Source organism: Athene cunicularia (genome assembly GCF_003259725.1).
Source record: "Athene cunicularia isolate RWA chromosome Z unlocalized genomic scaffold, athCun1 chrZ_part3, whole genome shotgun sequence".
In the NCBI taxonomy this organism is placed as follows: domain Eukaryota; kingdom Metazoa; phylum Chordata; class Aves; order Strigiformes; family Strigidae; genus Athene; species Athene cunicularia.
This window is the reverse complement of record NW_020799144.1, coordinates 2,077,062-2,097,184: the sequence shown is the minus strand read 5'-3', so window position 1 is coordinate 2,097,184 and position 20,123 is coordinate 2,077,062. Positions and strand designations below refer to the sequence as shown.

The 20,123-nt window shown below is 48.6% G+C and overlaps 1 long non-coding RNA gene across 1 annotated transcript; it reads left to right on the top strand.

Moving 5' to 3' along the window:
* The first annotated feature begins 4,880 nt into the window (after nt 1-4,880).
* Nucleotides 4,881-6,903, top strand: LOC113490340. Its single transcript, XR_003400207.1, has 2 exons — nt 4,881-4,967; nt 6,727-6,903. It is a non-coding gene; the product is annotated as an uncharacterized LOC113490340 (long non-coding RNA).
* Nucleotides 6,904-20,123: the final 13,220 nt, after the last annotated feature.

Below are 20,123 nucleotides of genomic sequence, written 5' to 3'. Positions count from 1 at the left end.
AGACCAGACTTGTCTCTCCACACCTGTAAGGAGCAGGTGTGCTAATTGAAGATACTTTAACTAACCAATAGCAGAAAAAGTGATAATTAGCTGATGAATGTAAATTTAGATTTTTCTTCTAATCATGTGACAGGATAAATACGTTGAAATTCTTTCGTGTGGTGTGCTAGCTTTGTGGAATTATCAGCGAGCACCCATCTTTGCACAAACATGGAATAAATAAATATCTTTACTCTTGTGTGTAAGTCTGTTTTTTTGCACACTGCTTACTGAACGCTGCTTCAGGGACAGCACCTGCAGCATGTACCCATTGCCCCATGTCCTGTCCTTGTCTGCCTCTGAGAAGAGTCTGGCTTTGTTTTTTCCATAATCACCTGTCAGGCAGTGGATAACTGCTATGAGGGCCCCTCAGTTTTCTCTTCTCCAAGCTGGGGAAGCCCAGTTCCCTCAGTGTCTCTTCATATGCCCTGTGCTGCAGCCTCATCACCACCTTGATGGTCACTGCTGGACTCTCTCCAGTTTGCCTGTGTCTTCCTTGTACTTGGTAGCCCTGAACTGGATGCAGTACAGCAGTGAGTCTTCAACAGGCTAAGTGGTGAGGAAGGATCACCTCTCCTGTGCTGAACTTCACAATGTAGCTTCTGGCACATTCCTCCGGCCTGCTGAGGTCACACAGGGTAGCAGGCCTTCCTCCTAAAACACAGTGACCACTCCCACAGTTGACATTAGCTGTGGGCTTTTTCTTATCTTTTCTTGGTATGGGTTGAAACCTACCTTTCCACCAGACATTGTGTGCAGTGGATCAGCAAAGATCCTGAGAGCTGCCCAGGGTTTCCTCCTCTCTTGGCCGGGTACCCAGGGCAAGGCGTGGGAACTGCTGTTTACCTGGAAGGTGGCCTTCGCTGCAAAAGGTGACTTGCATAGAGTGTGGTTAGAGCTGGAGCCACTCTTACTTCTCCTTTTGAGAGGTGAAAGGATGGCCTGAGTGTGGTCAGAGATTTCCTGCACCTACATTCAGTGGCAGGCCACCTGCAGTCCTTGAGCTGGAGGTTTCACATCCTTTTTTGGACAAAGCCTACCCCACTGTTGCAGGATCAAGGACTGAATCTGGCCACAGTGGGGCCTGAGCTCTGATTTGGGTGAACAGCTGGTGAAGGGAGAGTCTCCGGCTTGCCTGTGCTCCTCGCGTGTGCCTGGACATCCAAAGGAATCTGCAGCAGTGTGTGAATGGCCCGTTCTCGGACTGCCCACTGGCTTCATCTCAGCCCTCTGACTTCTGGCTTGGGCATCTTGGAAGTACTGGAACCTTCCCCAGGCTGTGAGAAGAGGCTGACCTAAGGCTGGTTAGGGAAAGGGAATGCTGGAAGGAGGCCAGGGAAGGTAATGCTAACACCCAGTTGTGCAGGGAAGTTTTCTGCCATTTGCAGTGAGGAGCAGCAGCTGAGGAGCATGGGGAGATCAAGCACAACTTGCAGATAGCCAGGCAGTCGCTGAAGTTCCCATGGAGGACAGTTTTCAGGTTCCAACCCCACAGCATTTCCACATGCAAATAGCACAGAGCATCTGCAGAAGCCACGCATACATGCTATGCACTGGTCCAGGGGCACAGGAATGCATTAAACCAATAGAGATGCAGGCGCCCCTGCACAGTTTTCGTGGATGTGCCCACTATGCTTTTTATTCACATGGTTTTTGAAGTCCTAAATTACTTGTGATATGAGGGCAGCCATGCATTTATTTGGGTGCACAGAGACTCCTCAAAGCAAAACACAGCATGGTGTACTTAGGCTGTATCATCTTGTCAGGGAAGACCACGTTACAGATTTATTCTGAAGCTGGATGTTGTAGCCATTTGGAGCAATTTTAATGGGTGACTCCTGTCAAAACTGTTTCAACGTTAGAAGCGAAATTAGAAATTACTCTGAAAGAACTGTTATTCACAGGCAAAAAATGATTCAAGACATTTGCCTTTCATTTTTAAGGACTGCAGGCAGGGGGGAACTGTGAGAAGAATAATTTCTGTGTAACTGGAGACTAATCATGAATAATGGCACTTCCTGCTGACAAACAGGATTGAGTATATTTAACTTGGAGGTTGTGTTATATTTTCAAGTTGTAATCTTGGGCTGGGCTCTTGAACCCTTTTAAAAATGAGGCAAGATGTGATAACATGAGCAGTAGGAATAAGGAAGGGACAGGGAATGGTGTTTGTGGCTTGGCAGGTGGCAGCCTTTCTTCAGGATTAGCCTCAGTCCCAGTCCCTGACTGGGGATTGTCAGCACCAGCAAGATACTCAGTCTGCTCTTCCAGGAGCAGTGATCTGGCTGCTTTGTCACCAGCATGAAACGCCTTTGCATGTAACTGAGGTCCGGCTCTGGAGCAAAGCAAATTATCTGACAGCATGGAGAGACTCATCTGCGCCCAGGTTGCAGACTCGGAGGGCTGGGGTTTGATTACACACGGGTCACCGCACTTTCCTGTGTGGCATGGCAGGAAGGCATCCAGGTGGCTGGGATTTCAGACACCAGCGGCAGGAGCAAGAGCTCTCTCTTCAGGCCATTCGTCCCTGACACACCAAACAAAAGCAGTTTTGGTGCCTCAAAATGTCCGAGCTGCCTGCCCTTCATTTGTCCGTGTGTCCGTGTCTGGGTGTCTCTTGCGGGATGCAGTGCAGGGGGCCAGATGCTGTCCCTCTGAATGAGCAGCGTCCCGCTGGAGAAGGGTGATTTCTCCCAGGTTAAGTGGGTGCGGGACAACCACAACTCTTCTCATACCCCTGTGTGGGAACCTGGGCAGGGAAAAAACTCACCAGGCTTTTTCCACTGCTGGCAAGGGAGGGCTGGACTGACAGGAGGAACTGCCACCAGGAGAGAGAGACACTCCAGCTGCCTGTGGGGTGTGGCAGCACAGATCTGGTGTCTTCTTGCTGCTTTGTGTGTAGCCTGACCATGACAAACCTCAGAGTGGACAAGGCACACTTTGGAGACAAGCAGAATCCTCCTGCGGTGTGGCTGTTTGTTTGTTTGTTTGTTTATTTGTTTGTTTAAATTAATATCTGCAATATCAGCATGCAGCTGGGTGGCTGGATGAGATCCCCAAGTATCCTGTCCCTGTCACTGAGAAGCACACATCTCATGGGGGCTGAAGTCAGTTTGAGAGACTCTAAAGTACCTGCTGGGACCCTCCCCTCACTATTTTAATAGCCAGGATCCTAACCTGAGTAAGGGGAAGCCCAACTCCTCCTGGCAAAGAGAAAAAAGCCAGCTACTTGACATTCAGAAAAAGCAAAGCCATTTCTGAGTTGTCTTCGTTGCCTGCAGAATACCCTCTAAGCCAAGACAGGAAATTCACAGCTGCCAAGGTGGGTCAGCTTGCACCCCATGTCTTCCTAACAAAGACAGATTTAGCAGAATTTTCTTTTATTTGTTGCAACATGAGAAGCTGTAGGCGTTGTTTAGTGATTTAATTTCAGTTGTGTACCACAGACCATGATTTCCAGTTCACTGAGTAACTTTAGTAAAGCACCTTCAGCCACTGCTATTTATGACTAACTTGCCTCATCAGAATGGTTTTGGACCCCCAGCAGTGCTGGTGGTGGAGCCTATGGGACCCTCCCCCATTCAGACCCATGAGTGTGCTCAGAGAGAGCTCAGCTCAGAGGTGGCAGGGGCTGGAGATGGCCCTCGGCTAGTGCAGGTGAAACCTGGGGCAGCTCACTGTGCACCTCGGGCAGTGTGGTGTGTGTGCACACCTCCTCATGCTCTCATCCGTCTGTGCACAGAATGGCTGGGGGACAGGGTCGTACAGGACCCAGCAGCACAGGAGGCAGCAGAGCCCTCTGAAGGACTCCAGCCCTGGCACACAGCAGGTGTCTCCTCAGCAGAAGGTCATGACAGCTGTGGCTTTGTGCAGCAGTGTCTAGGAAACCCACCCAAGGATAGAGACCTTGTCCCTCCCTGGTGTCCTGTTCCCTTGCCCATCCAAGTTGTGGTAGCTTGCATGGCAGATTCCTGTGCTCTTAAGGGTGGCAATGAACATACCCACAGTACTTGTCTATGCTGAGGATATCTGCGGAGGCACACCATGATGGTTGTGGGTCTGATGTTTGCACTACAAGGAAAGAAGACCTACTCGAGACCTTCAGTTGTGAACCAGCTTGGCTGTATAAGCCCTTGAAGCTGTCCTCGCTGTGAGCAGGGGTTTGGAGCTGTGCACCTGCAGAGGTCCCTCCCAAATAGAATTTTCCCATTATTCTGCTGTCATCACAGATTTGCTTGGCTTTTGTTCTCATTCTTCTAAATAAGAATTTGTTGAGAACAAATTTACCATACCTCGAGCACTATTGTAGCGAGAAGGCTGTACAGAGCCTTCTTCCTTTAACTACCACTCCAAGAGAACTTTCTCCTGGCTTGTGCTGAAACAGCAGGTTGCCACCCCATGTCAGACCCTTGACCACCTAGGGCCTTTTGGGCTTGTTGGCCAGGTCACAGTAACCACACCAACACAGAGGCCATGGACTCAGCAGAAGATCCAAGAATGGTCCCAGTGACTTGTTGCTGGCATTCAGTGAAGAGTTTTGTTCCTCTGCGGTGATACATATGTGAAAGTGAGCGTCTCCTCCCTCCCAGCCCACGAGGCCATGGGGAGTGCGGAGAGTTGTTCTCAGACTGTCTCCATCCTGACATTCCTCTCATGAATGACACCATGATGGAGCACCCCACACTCCAAAATTCTGCACCAGGAATTGGGGAAGACCTCTCCACAACCGAGGTGCATGGCTTTTTTCTGAAGGCAGTGTTGCCCTCTCATTAACATGCCTGAACCAATAAAATTGTTACAACAAGTACCTGTGGTGGCTGTGCTTCTCTGTGACAGGAGTATGACTTCTTTCAAGGCACGTTTCAGCTTCAACCATCAGTTTGCTGTGCTTTTACAGGAGCCTTTATGAATGCAACAAAAAGACCTGGGTAAGAAACCATCCTTCATCTGGAGAAACTCTGTGGACACCTTTGTGGGGTAAAAATGGAAACAAAACAAAACAAAAAAACTCACCTAGGATACATCCAGTGATGACATTGCTGAGTTACAGGCTGGCTTCAGGGTGTGTGATAGCAAATGTTGGAAAATTATTATGGTAAGGATTTCACAAATAATTAACCTCATTGCTTTTCAGTTGCTTACATAAATTGTCGTCACGTCTCAGGACAAATCCTGCTATTCAGAGTTTGACTAGTCAGGGAAATGATCGTAAGTATCACAAGGGTTCTACAGGTAACACCCTGAAGAAAACTCTTATCTCCCATTGTTTTCCTCTTTTGTAGATTGGATATTTCTATTTTTACAGCTTTTAATAAAAGTCTTCCTTTGTCAGAGTACATAAAAAAACAGGAGAAGTGCAGCAGCACATGTCTGCAGACAAAAGATTAAGTCCTAGAAAAATGGAATTTTATACACACACACACACACACACACACATATGTACCTGTATACTTACATACTTCTTTTGTTGTTGTTTTTTGTTTTGTTTTTTTTTTTTAACAGTGCTGGAAATAATCATTATGAAGGATTGACTGACACGGTGAAAGGCTGAACCTCACTCCAGAGAGACGTCTCTAAATGGGAGTACTGGACCACCAGGATGCTCACAAAGCCCAGCAAGTAGAAGTGCCAGTGGTACCTGGTGCACGAGGGTGAGGGAGGGATAACCCTGAGCATTGATCCAGGCTGGGAAGTAACTGGTGGAGCTGCTGAATAGGACTTGGAGGTAATTGTGAACATGAGTTTGAACATCAGCCAAAAGTAATTCTCACTGTGAATAATGCAAACTGCTTACTGGGCTGTATGAGGAGAACCATGGCTAGCACAGTGGAGGGGTGTTGGAGACTTGTGTTTCTGTGAGTCAAAAAAACTCTTCAGGAGGATACATTGTAGTAAGGAGAAATGGGTGATGATGTTGGCAAAGTGCAAGAAAGATTCCTTCACAATCCTCCACAGACCTGCCCAGGTGCAGGTTATCAGACTGGTGGAAATCCAGGAGTTTCGGCAGGGAGACTGTAGTGAGCAGGCATGCTGGCACAAGACGGCAGGCAAGATGTTTCGCTGTGTTCTAGGCACTGGAATGAACACTATACAGCTTGCTGGCATGGCCTAAATAACTCATTGCCTGGATGGGGCAGCTGTGAGAGCCATGTTGGGGTGCAAAGTGCCAGCAGCACTGTCCCTTCTGCTTCTTCCTGGGGCCATTGCTCCTGGCATGCTGGAAAGGCAAAGGTGGCTCTTGTGACACAGCCTGTTCCTTTTTCAGTCAAAATGGGAGGCTTTTTGGCACTGCTGGCTGTCCTTTAGCTTGTTCTTGTGTTTTGCTTCTGCTAGGCGTTGTTTTCTCTGGAGGCCTTGGGATACTTGGCCACACCATGCTTCTAGTGTTGCTTTTGTTAATACCACTGTGGTTTCTGCTGTGTGGGTTTCTGACTATTGTACAGTCTGGCGTTAGTGGAGCAAGGGTTGCTGAAATGCTGGAGCAGCCTCCACCCTGAGCTATTGGTGCAACAACAGTCCACAGAGTTAAACATTAGCAGAAGTTACTTATTTCCCCTAAAGGAGGATCTTTATAGATCTGCCCTTATTTTGTATTGTAGTCACAGCAATACTGTAACTCTGACAGCAGGGGTTAGAAATTTGATTTGTTAAGAAACTGCAATGTCATTATGTCTGGTGCTTTTTCAGAGTTTCCTGGATGTTACTTGAAACAGGATAATCATTTACTCATGTGCAACTCTCGACCACATGGAAGCCACTCACAAAATAAGCTGCAGCCTTTTCTAACAAAGGAACTCCTTTCTGTTTTATTTTTCCAACCCAAGTTCCCAAAACAAAGTCATTAAATTTCTCCCTTTGTTCTGGCTTTTGTGTTTGTTCTCACTTACAAGCAACCCCAGTGGGGGGATGGAAGATATGGGACTTTGATCTTAGAATAAGGACCTTGGTCTGAAGTTTTTCCTGTAGGTAGTTATTTCTAGTCCAGAAATGTCAGAATGGGGAAGATTTTTCTTCTTTGGACTCATTTAGTGCATTCACATTACCATAGATGGAATACTTTGGAGAAGATGTAAGAGAAGGATTTCAGTTTAATCAGGTCCAGGCACAAATTTTGGACTAACAGCTAATAGAGCAGAGCATCAGCAACATCTGTCTCCTTTCCACACTCAGATTCAAGAGGACTCAAGAGCTATCCAGGCATTTTTATAACAGAAAGACTTGCTTATTCAAGAACAACCTCCCCTTTTCTACTCTGAAGTTTTCCTCTTGTTCTCCGTAAAGCAAATCAGTAACCTTTGTGAACGCCAGGTCTGAAAAACATTTCTGTGTTTAAATGTGAACACAGATGGGTGTTTGTTTTGGGCATGTCAATCAACCAGGAATGCATAATCAACATGAGTGATGAATTACACTCAGCACCTCCATCTGCTCAGGCATCACTGGGAGGCCAGAGTTGGACTGGGCTGGGATCCCTGGGATTGAGAGCCTGAAGCAGGGGCAGGCTGGGGACAGGTCAGTTTGCCAGCCAGGAATGAAGCTGTGGTGAGCTGGGGTAGAGTTGTTGGCACAGCTGGAGTGAAGGACATGTGGCAGGAAGAAATGCTGGTGCAGGGAGACGTTATGTGGTAATGGAACAGTTCTGGGGAATGGGTGGAGGCAGCTACGTGCTGTCTGTCTGCATGGGGGAAGCTGCAAGAAAACCCAATTCCCGAGTCTGTGGGGCTGGAGCCGAAACAGAAAAAAAGAGCTTCTTGAAACTCAGACCTACCTTGTTTGCCCCCCTGCTCAGCCTAGCTGCTGCGAGGCTGGCAGGAGCGAGGGCAGCGGGAAGGGGCTTGCTCGCTGCCTTCCACAGGCCGCAGCACCAGGCCGAGTCTCTCCCTGCGGTCTCCGCTGCCGGCGGTGGGTTGGAGCCGTGCCTCTCAGGCCATAGTTCAGCCCACGGCTGACTTTTTCCAGGGCTGGCAGAAGTTGGTTTGCAGAAGGGAGAATGACGGCATTTCAGTCGTGATGACTGCAGTTTCCATGGCAACCTGCAGGCGTGAATCAGCATCTCCCTGCTGCGGTGGCCGGGAGCGCACAGAGCTGCCTGTTCCCAGCTTCCCTCCAGGCAGGGCAGGGGATAGGAGTGTGTATAACGTCTGAGCTAACCCGAGAGCAGGAAATACGTCATAGGGGACCAAATCAGTTTTTCTGCCAGCTAAATGTGGCGATCCTTTTTGCAGAATGGGGATTGCTCATGCCCACCTGAAGGATTCATGCTCTGCTCAGCATGAAGCTCCTCTCAGCTTCCTCCAAGCATATCTGCTTGTGCTTTTGCCGTGTGCTGGTTGGGGCTGTGCAAGTGTCCAAAATGCTGTGCTCAGATACACACTAGCTCAGACTAGTTGTTGCAAGATCAACAAGAGAGCTGAAGCATGGTCCTTCCCTGGGCACAGAGATAACTGTTTTTGCAGCTCCAGCTTGAGAGCAGGGGCTACCAGTGTGAAGGACTAGCACGCACCACTGTGTGCTCTGTACATATCCCACTGCAGCTGAGGCCCTGCATGGAGCTGGGAGCGCCAATTACTGTTAGCAGCAGCTATGCAAACTGTCTTTTGCATCTGTGGGACTCAGAGGGCATAGAAGCTCCCAGGCAGTTCATCATGCCACCCTAGCCATTCGCTTGTGTGAGCATCTGCTTATATGAGGGAACAGGAGGGTCAGGAGAAAGTGGGGTTGGAAGGGCAGGACTTCACCGAGCATGTACCCACCCATGCTGGACCTCCCTGCCCAGGCTATGCATCCAGTGAGTATGCTCAGCAGTCACTGTGTAGGGTTTGGGTGCCAGAAGAGATTTGATGTTGTGCAAGGAAGTGCAAGGAGCTAAAGTCAAACCAATAAAGAATGATAGGCTATTCTACCTTCCTAGGCCAGGAAAAGGCATAACACCACTAGTCATCTGGGCGCCACAGCCTTTCTGACATTCAAGGTAGCCATCAGTCTTATATGTGCAGCAAAATATGTTCTCTTCTGGAGGGGGGCTAAAGTATTCAGTCCCCACCCAGAGACTGTGTGAACAGATTCAAATTACCAGTTCATTGTTTCCACCTGGGCAAGCAGGTCCGGGTGACAAATGGCACTGTGCGGATGAGGGGAAGTCCCCCAGTGTTTCTTTAAGTACTCTGTTTTGAGACCAGTAAGTGCTGTGTAAATACTGGTGTGCTGGGAGCAAGCTGTGCTTGAAACATGACGCTCTGAGAAAGGTTGTGTGCTTCCTCTGGGTGCATCGCAGGACTACTAGCAGGAACCAGCCCAAAGGAAGCACAGGGTGGAAAAACCTGTCCTGTGACCATCCCCCAAGACATTGCTGCCCCCCACCTGCTGTCAGCCTTCTTGGGCCTGTGGTCCCTGTCCATCTCTGCTATGAACACACTGGCACCTCGCTTCCAAGAGACCATTGTCCCTCAGCCTGCTGGTTTCACACTTCCCCATGCCCAAAGTCGTGGCCAAGCTGCCTTGAAGTCCTGTAACCTGTGAGCAGCCTCCTTGCCCTGTCTGCCACAGAGGACATCTGTCCCAGACAACTGCCCGTGGGCCAGAACAGCCGGAGCTCCTCTCCCCAGTACAGCCACAGCTCCAGGCACTCGTCAGCTGTGTCGTAATATGTATGTAAATGTCTGTTTGCAGTGAAGCAAGGCTAATTTAATTCCTGGAAATTGCCCCCAAAAATGCTGCAGCTCAGGCTTTCTCTGCCATAGGATTTTGGTGTTGTGCAGCATGTTGCTTCTCTTTTATGTGTTGACCCACAGGACTGACCCTCCTGTGTGGGGGTTTGACCCTCCACAACTACCTAGGTTTGCCTGGAGTCATGAAAATGGCAGCTTCCTAGCCCAGCATCCTTATTGTCTGTCCTGTGGTCCAGTGCAAGATGTCTGCTGCCTCTTTATATACTAGGACCTTGCAGAAGCATACATGAACAGAGATATACATGATCCTTGGAGTGATGTTTTGCCAGGTATGGTAGATCCAGCGTAAGATACACACAGATGTTGCTCCAGACACAGTGTGAACCCACAGCACAATGCAGTATTTGGGCAGGTGAGAGTGTGGGTTTTCAGCTTCTGATCCATCCCTGTGCTGCCCAGCTTTTGGGGCATCCTGCAGGTTGTTTCCCTTCCCTTGCTTACTTAATGGGGTCAGTCTGCAGTTCAGAGAACTTGTCCTCTTACTTTAAGAACCTTCCTGGTGGATGAAGTGCCTCTGTGGCTGAAGAAAAAGCCCACAGCCCACTGAAAGGAGCACAGCTTTGAAGCAGGCATATTTTGGGGGTTCCGCTCCCTCCAGGCTGTCTGGCATGTAGACATCTGCACATGCATAGTGACAGAGATGGATGTCCCTCCTTCAGCCTGCCCAGGGTTTCAGACGTGGGGAGGTGTTTAGTATCTGCCATGCCATGGCTCTGTCCTATGCATGAGCACGTTAAAGTGCCTTCTGCTTCCCAGAAGTGTGGCAGATGAGTCCCTGATCTGTGACACTGATCTGCTCTCTAGTCAGGCAAGATATTGCTGGCATCACGCTGAGGTTAATAGCACAGCTGCTCAGTTTGGTGCCGACAACCCTTTCCTCTGTTGAGTCCTGTTTGTGTTAGGATGTTCTCTGTGCACTTGATTTGTCTCGTGAGAGGGCCAGGATGCCAAGCAGCTGTTCAGGGGTGAAAAGTGTACAGCTATGCCACAACCCCTTTCCCTCCCTTAATTCTTGACTTCCCATGTTGCGGTTTTCAGCCCAAAGACTTGTCTCCCTCTCAGCATTCTCAAACACAGGCCAGGAGCCCTTCATCACCAGCTGTCCTCCGAAACACCTGTGTTCACACTCATCCATGATTGCATGGCTTCCCTCATCCAGCACAGCTATGAATATCTTAGGGGGTGACAACATGAAATAGAGTATGGTGGCCACCAGAGAAAGCAAAATGTGCCACAGGGCTTGGCAATGCTGCTGCCAGATCCCTGCTGTGAGCTGCAGTCCTGCCACAGGAAGTACTTTCTCCTTCAACTTGCACAGTCTGAAGCCAGGTCAGGGGTGGGGATTTGGGACAGCAAGGGTGGAAGGAGTGGGCTGCTCTGTTGGGCCACCACTGCTGTAGAGCAAAGTGCTGAACAACAGAGGGACCATAAATGATAGAACAACATAAGCTACAAGCTTAGCAGCTGTGTGACTGGGGCAGTGCTTCCCCCAGTCACCTCCGTGAGTGCCATATGAATCAACATGGGCAGCCCGTCACACAGGACCAGGGCAAGTGCAACTTTTGGCCCCATCCAGCTCCCGCATCCTCCCAAATTACCAGCCTAGAACTGTTCAGGAGAGGAATTTCCAAAACAAATATCGCTATTCGAGGAATGCAGCAGGAGGAGGAAATCACAACAGAGCTATGAAGTCAGTCGACTTGACAACTGCACCAAGCGTACTCCTTTGGCACCGGCTAGTTTAGGATGGGACTGCAGCCCACCTCCCCCTGCCCCTGTAGCAGGTGCTACATTAACATAAGCTGGGCTGGTTCGGGCTGGGGAGGCAGCTCCGAGGCAGAGGCAGAGAAAGAAGAAATACGCTGTAAGGGTCGAGGTCGTAGAGCAGCACCTATCTCTGCTCCTCTCTGCGTGTGAGCCACCCCAGCTCCTCTCCCTGGCAGCCATCCACCGTGCTTCCCTCTGGCTTTGTGGTCACTAAAAGCACACATGGGTTTCAGGCGTTTCTTAAGAGAGCTGTGCAGCTGTCCTGCTCTGTCCTCCCAGCAGGATTTTGGGGGGCTTATCTGCTTTTCTCCCTGTCTTGGGCTGTATTGCACTGAGCTGCCAAGATTCCCCCATCCTCGCCACAGATCTCCTCGGGGACCAGCTCTGTTTAATGTCTCTCTGGCCACGTGGCACTCCTCTAGCAGACTGCTGAAGGCCTTGTATAAATGTTCTGCTGGAAAACATCCCAGGTCCAGGGTCTAGTCCCCTCCTCCCAGGGACAGAGAAAAAGCTGCATTGCTCTTGGCTTGAAGTTCAGGAAGAACTGGTTTTCTAAAGCCAGATGTCTGCATCCACTGTTGCTGACTCCTTACTGGGGCTTTCGCACCTGACACTTACGAAGAGGCTGTTCTCTCACTGAAAGGGCAGTAAGGGATTTGACAGAGCCAAGGCCATTCTCCCAGGACTGTGCACATCTGTGGCTTGGCAAATCAATGGTGAGAGAAAATAGGCTCCCTGGATGGACAATCAGCAGAAGGAAAGATGTACAGACAGGGCTTGGGCAGGTGGATGCAAGACATTCACCTGGATGTCCCTGACATGCTCATGTCACGGGGCTCATGCTGTGCACCCAGAAACGAAGGGGATGCCCCTAGTGTTGAGATCTGTCAAGAGCTTGTGCATATAGGATTAGGAATTTAAAATTTCAGCCCTGCAATGTGAAATCATCTACCCAAAAGAATGGCTTCAGATGTGCAGGCTGATCCTAGCTTACAGGTGTGCTCAACTTTGCTTGTCTACCCTATGCCATTCGAGCATCCTGGACACAGTCATTTTAACTCAGTCATGCCAAACTTGCTGAGCACTTTCATTTCTGATTAAACAATTGTGAAGATTTGAAACAGAAAATGGAGCTAACCAGGAAAGGGGATATTCTTCCTGATCCCTGCATGTAACCAGCTCTGCAGCCTGAGCCCTGATTTAGAGTCTGTCACAACGCAGAGCTGCAGAAGTTACCTGCTGAATTGTAGATGCCTCCTCCCTGGAGACACACCCAGTGTCAGGGAAAAAAAAAGGAGCAAAGCAGAGACCTTATTGATGGAAAGACTGAAAGCTGGGGGAGTATCAGAGTCTTCCCTTTTATGGCACTGTACCTCTGAACAGTGCTCAGAGATGCTCTCTCCCTCTCATATATGCAGCACAAGGTAATCTTCCTGCTGTAGCACTCCTTTCTTATTTCTGCAGCTGCTTTGAATATGCACATTTCCTTGTTCCTCTGGAAATACAGACAGGAGCTGAGTGCTTTTCCTACCAGGCCTGTGCACAAATGCAAGATCCCTGTTTCTAATGCCATTACCCACTTGCTTACAGCTGGAGGTTGCATTATCCCTATTAACCGCCGCACAAAGAGCTCATGGTGTTACCCACAGATAGCACTTCCATCTCTCTGCAACACTGCTTTCCAAGACAGATGTCACATCTGGCACTACTGGCCTTCAGTTGCGATTCTGTAATTTATTTATTAATTTCACCAGACTGTAATGATTTACTAAAATCCAGAGCCTCCTGTAACAGAGAGCCATTATTTGCTATGCCACCATGTTTCTGCCATCTGCAAACTTCATAGAGGTTTTGTAACAGCTACTTTTTCAAAGGTCACCGAACCACTTTTTAAGCTGTTTCTTTTGCATAAGGCATGAATCTTACCAAACCATCAGGTGATACTAAGTCAAAAATGCTTTGAGCAAATCTGATTATGTAACAGAAACACCATGCCCTTTATTGGCTTGAAGCAACAATCCTGTGCTGTTTTTTTTGAAAGAAGAAAAACAGAAGAAAACAAGTTTGTTTGACAATGCTGTGCCTCAAGGCTGACTTTAATCGCAGTTTTCAGCCTCTTTGTTGATCCTGAGTGCCAAACTGACTCTGAATAAGTGGCCAACTGTTCTCTTGCCCTTGCTTCTTTTATCTTAATGGAAATTCTGTGCCGGTTTTCTTTGCAAGGGACTGCAATGAAAACTTTCGTGTGGATGGAGAGTCCGTGGGTAGGTAGCACCTGCAGGAACAAGTGGCAAGGGTGGCTGCAGGGCAGGCAGCCATGAATGGCACTTGTATTAACTGATTACAGGGGTCCTACCACTTTCCAGAGCACCCCAAAATCAGGGATGGTCTCAAATATGCGACAGCCTAAAGCAGGCTATACTGAAGCCATTAAAAATAGTTTTTGGAAGACAGGGAACAGAGTAGGAGACATAAAACATTCTGAGAAGGAGGCAAATAGCAAGAGAGTATCTTAGTAGTTCCTCAAAGAGGAGCAGGATGGGGAGACAGGAGACCATGATCACCATCAGCTCCTAATGGGTACAGAACGGCAAGTCTCAAATCAGCACATAGTTCTTAAGTTAACAGATCAGGAGACATGGTAAAACCTCAGTAGTGAGTGTCCCTTTTACTCTGCATTGCTGTTAAGTGTTCTTGGACAGACTGCTTGCATTTTGGTGCCAGCATCCTGGACAGACCACTCAGATGCTCTCATCTTGGACATCCTTGTGAGTAAGGGGATGTGGGGGGTGGCAGTGAGGAAACAAGCTTAGTTTCAAAACAAATATTCTCCCTTCCCATAGGATCCCACAGTGAGCTTTGCTGCATAGTTACAAGATGAGCTTTTGGCAGCATTTCTGTAGTGTTCCAAGACTTATGATTTGCTTTTCTATCATCTGATGCTGTTGCCCAGGACTCCACCAGGGACAACATTGCCACTGCTGGTAACAGCCCCAGTCCTTACCCCAAATCAGTGGATGCTCACTGCACCAGGACCCTGGCCTGGCCTGTCGTACTTGTTGACAGCTTGTCATGAGTGCCTGGTGTGCAAACTGGCCCATGGTACCAGGTGTCTCTTGTTATTAATGTGTGATGTAAATGTGATAGCAGTAAAGGCCCTGAAAGTTCTGGAACAGCTCAAAAGCAGAGGCCCCAAGACTATAAATAACTCGTTGGAGGTCGATTAGGTGTGCAGCCTCAAAAGCTGGGAAAAGCCTGTGTTAAATGTACAAAAGAAAAGCAGCAGCAGCTGAGCAATGAGAAACACATCTGAAAAACAGGGTCAGGCACCTGCTGAGGCATGGGAAAGCAACACCTGTTGGCACCATGCAGGGAAAGGGGTGGAGCACGAGGGCTAAGAGCTGTCTAGAAACTCAAGACACCCTGAAGTGCCAGATTGCTGAATGTGGTGTGTTTCTGGGGGCTTCTGTCCCCAGAATCACTGCTACAGGATGACTGTGGGGCTATGAGTGCCCCTGCTCCATGCAGCCCTGCTCTCCTGGGGACCACACGCAGCCACAGAGCAGATGAGGATGGAAGGGATCTCTGCAGATCATCTGATCCAACCCCTCTGCTCAGGCAAGACCAGGACCATGTCCTGATGGCATTTGAACATCTCCAAGGATGGAGATTCTCACCGCCTGCCTGGTTACAAACCCTGACAAAACCCTTTTGAGCTGCCAGTGTCACTCAGGCTAGTGCATGGTGCTATGAATGTGTCTGAACATGTTTTTTTTCTTCACATTTCTCCTATCTAATGCTCTAGTCCTCAGTGAAGCTTTATCATCAACTCGATGTGTCTAATCACAGTTTGGGGCAGCATTTTAAACTAACCCATGTGGGACAGAGCATTCTTTAGCAAAATGCTTCAAAGGCAGGCCAGTGGCAGTGTTTTAGGCATGCTGATGTTCAAACAAACTAACTTTGCAGAGGGCAAACTCCCAGGTGGAGTGCTGCATTAGCTGCTTACAGTTGCAGTTGCCATCACTGCCTCTGATGTTCAGCTGCCCTTTACATGTTAAGGGTTTGTACCCTTACTGATTTCACACCAGAAATTCTCATTTCAGTGAGGTCACAGCTTTGAGGGCTGCTACATGGACCTCCCTGAGCAATCCCAATTTCCATTTGTGTTCCCTATGTTATCTGGGCAATCTCTGTTACATCAGCACAGGCATGCTGGGACATTGTTTCCATAGGATTCCTGGTGAGAAGTACCACAATGTTCATGCAAGTTAGAGGTAACCAATCCACAGTCAATTCCTGCTTATCAACTGTGTTTTCTAAGGGAATGATGGTGTTTTAGAATGATTTAGGCAGGGAAATGTCTTGGGAGAGTTCTTACTCAATACCCAAAGCCAGGGTAAATCTGAATCCCACTTGGGGTTTTGTCCAGATGAGGTAGAAGCTGTAGTCTTCCCCTTCCAGAGACGCTCAACCCATCCCCTCAGCTTTGTGCTCTGTAGTAAGACTCCTGCTTAGACCAAACTTTGGAAGACTGCCCAGACCTGGAAAATATGTTGTGCAGCTTTGAGCAGCTGGGTGAAAAAGTGAGTTGTAAAAACACAGGCAGAAAGTCAGTGTTTTCTACCTGAACTGGGCAAAACAGACATTCTGAGAGCACAGCTGTATCTGTGGATTTGTTTCACCTCCACAGCCCATCTCACCAGTGTTACTGATGTCCTCACACAGCCTTTGCACTTTCTTGTCTCCAGCATGTCCCCAGGTGTTGATGCTTAGTAAGTGGATGCATGAACTGCATGCAGACCCCAGTGCCTGGCCTGAGCTTAGCACAGCCTCCTCTGTCAGAACACATCTGCCTGGGTTGTACTGTAGTCAGAAAGTAAAAAAAACTGGACAAACAACTGAAAAATAATCTCTTTTCTCTTCAAAGCTGATTTTCTCCAGTGCTGGTCTCTTCTCTGGCACATCATCCTCTTCACTGGGCCCACATATCTTTGAGAGTATTTCTGGAACTGGAGAGGACAATAGTTAAGTTTCCTTCCAGACTGCTGGAGCACATCCTGCCCCTGTGAGCCCAGACCTCCTTTCTCAGCACTGTTTTTCCCTGTGAGGATTCATCAGTGCAATTCCCTTAGAGTGGCCACTAAGTCCCATGGGGAAGAGATATGGTGATGATGACTTTGTTTTGTTTTGTTTCAAATAAGATTTTTTGTTGTTGTTGTTCCAGATTGTGGTTTGCTAAGAGAAAACTGGGGCATTTGATAGGTGGGGTGCTGCTACTGGGATGACTTTTCAGCCTGTTTCATATGGGAGTCTGCATTTTTGACCAAGCTGTTTCTCTGTCTCAAGAGAAAGCTGAAGGGTGTAAAAAACCCCCAGTCAGTGAGCTCATATTGCAGTGTATGTCCTATGTGCCAGCACCTCCACAGACACCTGGAAGAAATGCTCCCAGACATGGGCTCAGCCAGCTCTGGATGAGTTGGACCCAGCTGTGGAAAGCTTCACAGCTCCTCCCTTTCTCTCTTGCAACTGGGCAGACGCTCACAGTGGTAAATACCATGCCAAGTTTTGGCTTTTGAAACACAGTGTAAAGCAGGTTTGGAAAGCACAAATAACCATTTGTCTCCGTGCTCTTTCCCTAGAAGTGCCCTCCATGCTTCTCTGGCCTTGCTAGCATCATCCATGGCCCTATCAAGACTGGCCACTGAAGCAGCAGTGTCCTTTGCAGAGGGACTGTGCTCTCCTGCTGCTCCACTGGCTCTGGCTTGGTGCTCCTGAGGGTCTGCTTTGTTGCTGTACTAGTCACACAGCTGGCGAGCCGCTGACTAACCCCTGAAACCTCACAAGGATGGAGATCTCCCACCACCCCAGTATGCTGTCCCAGGGCTCCACAACCCTCTTGGGGAAGGGGTTTCTCACAGTGTCCACCTGAATCTCCCAGGCCTTCCCTTCTGCAGGAAGACAGGAAATTTCAGTAGAAGTCCTGCTTTACTAAAAAGGGGAGCTTCTTGCACTATTTTTTTTAAAAGAAAGCATGTAAGAATGGGAATTAAAATAGACAGCAAAAGAATGCTGTAAACATTGTTTGCTTGGATACTTAGAGGTGGTATCCGGCAGGTCAGACTAGTCAAGATTATCATAGTGCAATGGGACTCTTCAGGCATGCTAGAAGTTGGGGAAAATGCACATCCACTGAGGGATGAAGGAGACAGCATGGTACTAGACAACATGGAAAAGACTACAATGATCAATGGATTTTTGTAGCATCTTCATGTTCAAAGCCTGCTCCCAGATCTCTCTGCATTCATCAGAATGGTCTGGGAAGGAGATGGGAGGGCTGAGCTTGGGGTTTAAGGACTGCTTAGAGAGGCTGGAGACATACTGATGTCACTGGAATGGATGCCACTCACTCATAAGAGCTAACAGTGTTGGTTGATGTGAATGAAGCTGCTGTCAGTCACAGTGGAATATCATGGCAACTGAGAAAGGGACGATTGAAACAACTAATATTGCTCCCACCTTTAAGAAGGGCATGGAGAAGGATTTGGAAAACAGCAGTTTGTAAGCAGTACCTCCATTCTTGGAAAAATAATGGAGCAACACTTCTTGGAGATCATTTTCAAGCATGCGAAGAGCAGGAAGGTAACCAGGAAGAAGCCACAGGTCCGGGCTTTGGATTTGACCCCAGTCCCTTATTTTCCCCTCTCAGCAGTTCACTGCAAGATCTAGTGCAGGCTTGAGAAGTCCATCACCTCTGACTCTGCAGAGATCTTGTCTCTGTGCACTCATAGGCATTGCTGCTAGTAAGATTGAGAGCAATGGATGGAAAAAGGAAAACAAGCTCCAGGAGCAGGGCTTCTGTCTTGGATAGACAGAAAACAGAAGTCTTTCATGGGTGCATCGTCCTTGAGTGCATAGACATCCTGCAAATGGGATGTAGGCAGATAAGAACAGATCCAGTGTCAGCACTGCTGTGCTAAGACACAGAGAAAGAGCAAAGGGCAAGCACACCCACTTCATACTCCTTCCAGAGGGGTGAAAAGGGCCAGCAAACCCCAGCTTAGTCCCTTTCTTCCTTCTAACTACAGCCACTTTTTTGTTGTTTTTGTTTTGGTTTTTTTTTTCCCCATGGGCTGGAGAACAGGAAGGTGTAGCAGGGTAAACACATCAGATAAATGTTGGAGACCTCTGCTCACCCTTCCTGGCTGTTGGCAGGCAGGTGGAACTGGAGGTGGGAAAGGAAGCTCTGCTAGAGCACATATGGTCTCACAGGGAAAGGGTCAAGGGACCCTTTACAAGCTATATGCTGACCTAGGCCAGGGAAGCCTTGGCAACCAGTGGGGAGAAGGGTGAAATCCTATAGACCCTTCTCAGCTGCTGCTTCCAGCAAGGGGCAAAATTTCCACACAAGGCTTCTTCCAGCTACTGAACTATGTGACTCCTGCCCATTCCTCACCCACCCAAGCAGAAGAGGGGAGGAACAGCTCAATACTCTGGGGACAGGAGACCCTCTCAGACCATTTTTGGCCTGTAGATACCAAACTTAAAACCATGAGAAAAAAACACCCATGATTCCTGTGCAACACCTTTCAGGATCCAAAAGCCAGTGAAAGGTGCCACAGGGACCACCTACCCTCCACCACCAACATCCCCATCCAAGTCCTCTGCTACACCCTGATCTGCTGGCAACCTCCATACAGTGGTGCTCCTGCACTGTCCCCACCACCCTGGTAGCCAGCCCTGGGGTGATGAAATAGGCAGAGGCCAGTGCTCTCTTTCAGAGCCCTCTGTCAGTATGGTCTTCAGAGCATGCCTTCAAGCAACTGTAGGGGTTTGGGGATGTCCTACTCCCTGTGCCAGCCTGGGCCCCAGAGGCTGGTAGCTGGTCCCAGGTAGCTCTTAACAAGCCCACCTCTCCCTGCTGAGGGGGGACCTCATGCCCGCTGCCTAGCCTTAGACACCGTCTTACAGCCAGGAAGCCAGTTTCTTCCATGGAAACTGTTTTCATGAGAAAGTGACAAGGAACACAAGCAAACGTTTGCATCAGTTTCCCAGGAAAGACTTCATTTCCACACTCTAGCCAAACCCACAAGCACCTAGGGAGCAAGCAGTGGCCTGTTTCCCCCAAGCAGCCGACAGCCTGGATGAGGGCTTGTATCCCCTGACTGATTTCAGGAGGGGTTTGCATGCTGTCCCCCTACGCAAGACAAATGAACCACCCTACGGTTTTCTGGTGTCATATGAGGACTCTTGGATCTGTTTCTCTAATACCAGTGAAAATTTGGCAGTGCAGCCAGAGAATTCACTGGGGGTGGGGGGTGTGCAGCCAGAAGAGGGGAAAGCTGGAGAAAGTTAATGCAAGGAGGCCAAGGCATGGCCCAGTCCACCCCATCAGCCAGAAACCCACCCAGCCGGATGGGTAATTCAGATTAATGCTGCCAGACATCATAACTGAAAATACTTTATTTGACATCAATAGTAAAGTAGGAACATCGGATTATACATCCGTTGATATATAAATGATAAAAATGCAAAAGCAAAACCATCTACAGGAAACCCATAAGCAGTCCAGTATAGAAGTAACAATCC